The sequence below is a fragment of the Dipodomys ordii genome, unplaced genomic scaffold (genome assembly GCF_000151885.1).
Source record: "Dipodomys ordii isolate 6190 unplaced genomic scaffold, Dord_2.0 Scaffold14, whole genome shotgun sequence".
NCBI lineage: Eukaryota > Metazoa > Chordata > Mammalia > Rodentia > Heteromyidae > Dipodomys > Dipodomys ordii.
In genome coordinates, this window is record NW_012267230.1 from 16129020 (window position 1) to 16134617 (window position 5598).

The following is a 5598-nucleotide window of genomic DNA, read 5'->3' on the forward strand; positions in this document are numbered from 1 at the left end:
ACCCGCGGGAGCCAGCGCCCCCACTGCGCCCGGCCCTGGCCTGGGCCGGACAGCCCTACAGTGAGCGCCACCGGACCCGCTGCCCGTCCACGCGAGACGCTCCGGCACGCTCACCGACGCTCGCGGACATCCGTCCCCTTCACAGCCCAAGGGCCTCTCGGGCCGAAGAACCAAAACAGTACCAAAATAGCCAGGACGGGAGAGGCAACCCGGAGTCCTGGGCAGGTGTCTACTCACACAATGGGTCATGTAGCATAGAAAATAATGAACTCCAGCTGGGAAGGTGGCTCAGTGGTAGAGCGCTTGCCTTGCATGCCTGAGGCCCTGGGTTCGATTCCTCAGCACCACATAAGCAAAAAGAAAAAAGCCAGAAGTGGTGCTTGTGCTCAAGTGGTAGAGCGCTAGCCTTGAGCTGAAGAGCTGAGGGACAGCGCCCAGGCCCAGAGTTCAGGCCCCATGACTGGACCAAAAAATAATGAACTCACTTGGGGGGCAGAGGTGTGTGGAAGGCCTGCAGGCAGGTGATTATTGAGATCCTTGCTAAAGTGAAATGAGCCACTCACAAATGACAAAGACGATGTGATTCCCTCCAGGAGGAGAACCCTAGAGCAATGACATCCACAGAGACAGAGTAAAATGAAATCCACAGGAATAGGAACCTTCAGTTACAGTTGAAGTTCCAAACTGACCGCTGGGGAAGAAGACCGGGAGGTAGGGTTTAAATCCCTGATTTCAGTCTGGGGAGGTGGAAAACGCTTTAGAGCACTAGACCATGTGCTTACTCCTACTGAGCTATAAGAAAAAAGTTAAAATGGGCTGGAGATTTTGCTCAACGGAGCATATGCCTAGTGTGTGCAGAGCACTGACTTCAGTCCCCAGCACACACTAACAGCAATAACGATAAAACAATCACAAAATGTAAAGGGTCCAGGCACTGGTGGCTCATACCAGTAATCCTAGCTACTTAGGAGGCTGAGATCTGAGGGTCCTGGTTCAAAGGCAGCCCAGGCAGGGAAGTCTGTGAGACTTTTATCTCCAATGAGCCACCAGAAAACCGGAAGTGAGCTGTGACTCCAAGTGGCAGAGCACTTGCCTTGAGCAGGGACAGTGCTCCGGCTTTGAGTTCAAACCCCGTGACCAGCAAAAATTAAATGAAAAGGAAGAGTGTCAGAGCCTGGTAGAAAACTATCAGGTGCTCAAGGCCCTCCAGCACACGGGTCATCCCCCGGAGCCCCGGGACAGCGAGGCACACGGGTCACACGGGTCATCCCCACAGCCCCGGGACAGCGAGGCACACGGGTCACACGGGTCATCCCCGCAGCCCCGGGACAGCGAGGCACACGGGTCACACGGGTCATCCCCGCAGCCCCGGGACAGCGGGGCACACGGGTCATCCCCACAGCCCCGGGACAGCGAGGCACACGGGTCACACGGGTCATCCCCCACAGCCCCGGGACAGCGAGGCACACGGGTCACACGGGTCATCCTCCACAGCCCCGGGACAGCGAGGCACACGGGTCATCCCCCACAGCCCCGGGACAGCGAGGCACATGGGTCACACGGGTCATCCCCCACAGCCCCGGGACAGCGAGGCACACGGGTCACACGGGGGCCTTCCTGGCCAGGGCAGCGGGGCACACGGGTCACACGGGTCATCCCTCACAGCCCTGGGACAGCGGGGCACACGGGTCACACGGGGGCCTTCCTGGCCAGGGCTGCGGGTGGTCAGCAGGGCGGCGGTCACCAGTCCACTGGGCGCCCTCTGGTGGTGGTGAGGCGTCACCTGGCGAGCCTCAGGCCCCCACCTCTCTGGGAGGAGTGTTAGGGTTCCAGGAAGACAGGCTCTGGTCCTGCGCTGTCTCCTGGATGCCAGGCCTGCCCTGCTCAGCTTACTTTTCGCGGCCTCCCAATGACACTGGTGCCACAAAGATCTGACAGATGCCACCTCTCACAGCTCTGCATGCCTGCCCAGGCTCAGACCTGGGCGTAGCCAGCAGAGTTCCCATACCCATGGCAGCCTTGCGTTTCTGTAAGGACAGGGCGCCACACACCTGGCCTCGAGTGCTCAGTCATTACGTGGGAAATGAATGAGCGGATGTCTGACGCCCAGATCTCGGGCTTCCTGGCCGGCTAAGTTCAAATTGGGGGACCTAGCTCTGGGCTTCCCGATGCCATGATCCCCGTCCCTCCGGTATCAGAGGAGAGCAGCAGAAGAGACTGGAGTAAGAAAAGGAAGAGCAGCCTTCGGGGGCCTGGTGTGCAGAAGGCTGCAGCCCCTCTGGGGGTGAGCAGAACGAGAATGGTTGTCCCCCGCCTCCCAAAGGCTGCTGGGCTCGGACTAACTGGAGGCGGACATCCCAAAGCCCCATGACCCAAACAGGGCAGCTCCTGTGCTGGGCCTCCGATGCCATCAGGGGCTGCTCACCTCCAGGCTCGGCCCTTCCTCCTGCGGCTGGGGTTCTAGCAGGATGAGGTGCTGTGTCCTCAGTGTTGGGTCCTGAGCAGGGCTGGGGCAGGCAGCTCAGGGGAGATAGTGGCAGGGAGGCAGCTAGTCCTGAAGAGCAGGTCATGGTGCTGGGGCAGAAGCACTCCAACCAAGTTAGAGGCTAGGCTAGTGGGAACTCCCAGGAGACACCACCAAGAGCCAGGGATGTTCATGGGAGACCCAGTGCTGAAGACTCCACATGGTAGAACTTTGAGTAAACCTGGACCACAAAAAGTAGATGGTGAGCCGGGCGCCGGTGGCTCACGCCTGTCATCCTAGCTACTCAGGAGGCTGAGATCTGAGGATCATGGTTCAAAGCCAGCCCAGGGGCTGGGAAGGTGGCTCAGTGGTAGAGCCCTTGCTTTGCTTGCATGAGGCCCTGGGTTCCATTCCTCAGCACCACATAAACACAGAAAGTCAGAAGTGGCGCTGAGGCTCAAATGTTAGAACACTCGCCTTGAGCTGAAGAACAGAGGGACAGCTGCCCAGGCCCAGAGTTCAAGCCCCATGACTGACCCAAAATAAAAGGTAGCTGGTGGGTTGTGACCAGGCCCAATGGTCAAGGCTGAGTTTGGGCTCGATGGAACGCGCCCCTAAGGAAGCAGAGCGCGCTCAGGCCCCCGCCTTGTCCAGGACCTCCCTACGCGGATCTCAGCGTCTACCAGCATCAGGTGAGCAGCAACGTGGGTGGCTGGTGGTCGTCCTGCTGCATCCCTGAACCCGTGGCACCTCCCACTGGCCACATCTGCTACTCAAGCTGGTCCGGAAGAGGCCAGAAGCCCGGGAGAGGGAAGGCGGGTCCTCAGCTAAGGACGGAGCGGCCAGGACGCTCCCGAGCACCGGCCTGGCCACCCTGCTGACTCGGCCTGTGGAGGCCTCAGGCAGGACACGGTCCTGGCTGTGACCTCCACGCGGCCTGCACTTCCTCCGGGTCCCTTCCCACTGCTCCTCCGTCTCGGCCCCCGGGCCAAGGTTCCTACCTCTGCTCCTTTTGTCTCTTTGCCTAAGAAGCCCACCCCCACACCTTGTGTCTCTCAAGAAGCCCAAAATGCAGCTGCCGATTGATTTGCAGCTGAGCTAAAAATAGCTGCTGCTCCAGCCAGGGCTGGGAAAATATCCATTGCTAGGAGACGGCCGTTGCTAGGAGACCAGACCGCCATCACTAGGCTACGCGCGTTGCTGCGGTGACAGCTGGGCCCTGAGTCATCCTCAGCCTTCACAGGGGCAGGTCAGGCTGGAGCAAGGGCTGAGGGAGGCGGAAAGCCCCCACGGCCGTGGTCAGCCGACCACACGCGCAGCGGTGGACACCAGTTCTGGCGATGGAGAGATCCAGGCAGCCAAACACTCACAGCCCGGTGTACCACCTGCTGCCCCAGGCTCTGCTCTGGGCAGCGGCAGGGTAGAGTGAGCAGTGGGCCCATCTGGCCCAGGATGAATTACTTTGGTTTTTCCTGTTTTTGCCAGTCGTGGGGCTGGAATACTGGGCCTGAGCGCTGTCCCTCAGCTCTTCAGCTCAATGTGAAAGCTCCCATTTGAGCCACAGCACCACTTCCGGCTTTTTCTGTTTGTATGGTACCAAGGGATCAAACCTAGGGCTTCATGAGTGCTCGGCAAGCACTCTACCACTGAGCCACATTCCCAGACTCCACTTTGGTCTTGAAAGGAGGTCCCCCCCCCACAGGGAGCAGACCCACTTCCCAGGATGGGCTCAGCGAGGGGGCATACCTGAGGGCCCCCGAGAGTCCCACCCAGGCACGCGGCTCTGGGCACATATTCTATTCCACAGTCCCCCCAGACATACCCACAGTCAGTCCTGTGTCCCCACGACATGCACGCCCACGGTGTGGGGTGCTGTTTGTCCCCTGACGTGACTGTGTCCCCCTTCAACCCTCTGTTGCCGCAGGACCAGACCTGGAAGCAGCCTCTGGGCCTCCTGCAACGTGACAGACCAGGACGACTCCTCCGACACGGGGCGCTCTGGGAGGAGTGTTCCATGTGGAGGAGGGCTGGTCCTCCGCCTGAGAGGTGCTGCAGATGAGGGGCAGCCGTGAGGATGCCACAGGTCAGGGGTGACCTGGTGACGGGGCCCTGACTGAGATGCTGCAGCAGCCCCCCACAGGGACGGGGAGGGAGCCGGGCTGAGCAGCCCCATGTTCCCTGGGGAAGACTGGAACCACACCAGAGCTGCTTCTGGAGGGACATCAGCACTTCTCCAGAGGCTCCTTCCCACCCAAGGGGGTCCAGGACCGGCTGTGGGCAACCTCTCCGGCTGCTCACTCCCCACCGATGTGCTGAGCGCCCTGCGTGCCGTGCTGGGCAGCTACGTGCCGCTCAGAGCCGCCGCCCAGCCACGGGTGCAGGCTGGGAAGGACGGGTGTTTGGGGAAGAATTGGTCTTGGTCACAAGACTTTGGCAAGGCCAGGAAGGTGGCTCAGTGGTAGAGCGCTTGCCTCACATGCATGAAGCCCTGGGTTCAACTCCTCAGCACCACATAAGCAGAAAAACCCAGAAGTGGTGCTGTGGCTCAAGTGGTAGAGCGCTAGCCCTGAGCTGAAGAGCTGAGGGACAGCGCCCAGGCCCAGAGTTCAAACCTATGAAGAAAAAGCAAAAGACTCCGGCAGGCAAGGCGCAGCGGAGCAGGTGCGGAGCAGGTGCGGCGTGTGAGGCGCTGAGTTCCCTCCAGGTGACAGGGTCTCAGGTGAGGGGTGTGGCCCTGCGGCCCACCGTGCCAGGGGCAGGCTGAGGCCAGGGACCAGGTACCAACGCCAGACGCATGGGGCTTTGCTGGAGAGTGGGCAGGGCCCCGGGAGAGAGGGGACCCTGCCTGCATCACCCGTAACTCTGCGCCCTGGGGGAGGGCGCGAGGGAGGGGAGGTTGGCAGGTGCGGGACGCGGGTGGGGGGGAGGAGCAGGCCCTCGGAACGCGTTGCTGTCCTCCTCCAGTGCTGTCCTGGCCCCCGCGGGCCCAGGCCCACCACCCTGGGCACTGGGGGGTGCTCCTCCGCCCCGGCCCAACCCAACCGCAAGCCTGCCTGAGGCTGGCTGAGGCGCTCGCGTCCACACCTGCTGCCCCGAGCCCTGGCGGCTCCAGCCCCGCCGCACGGGGCCGCGCG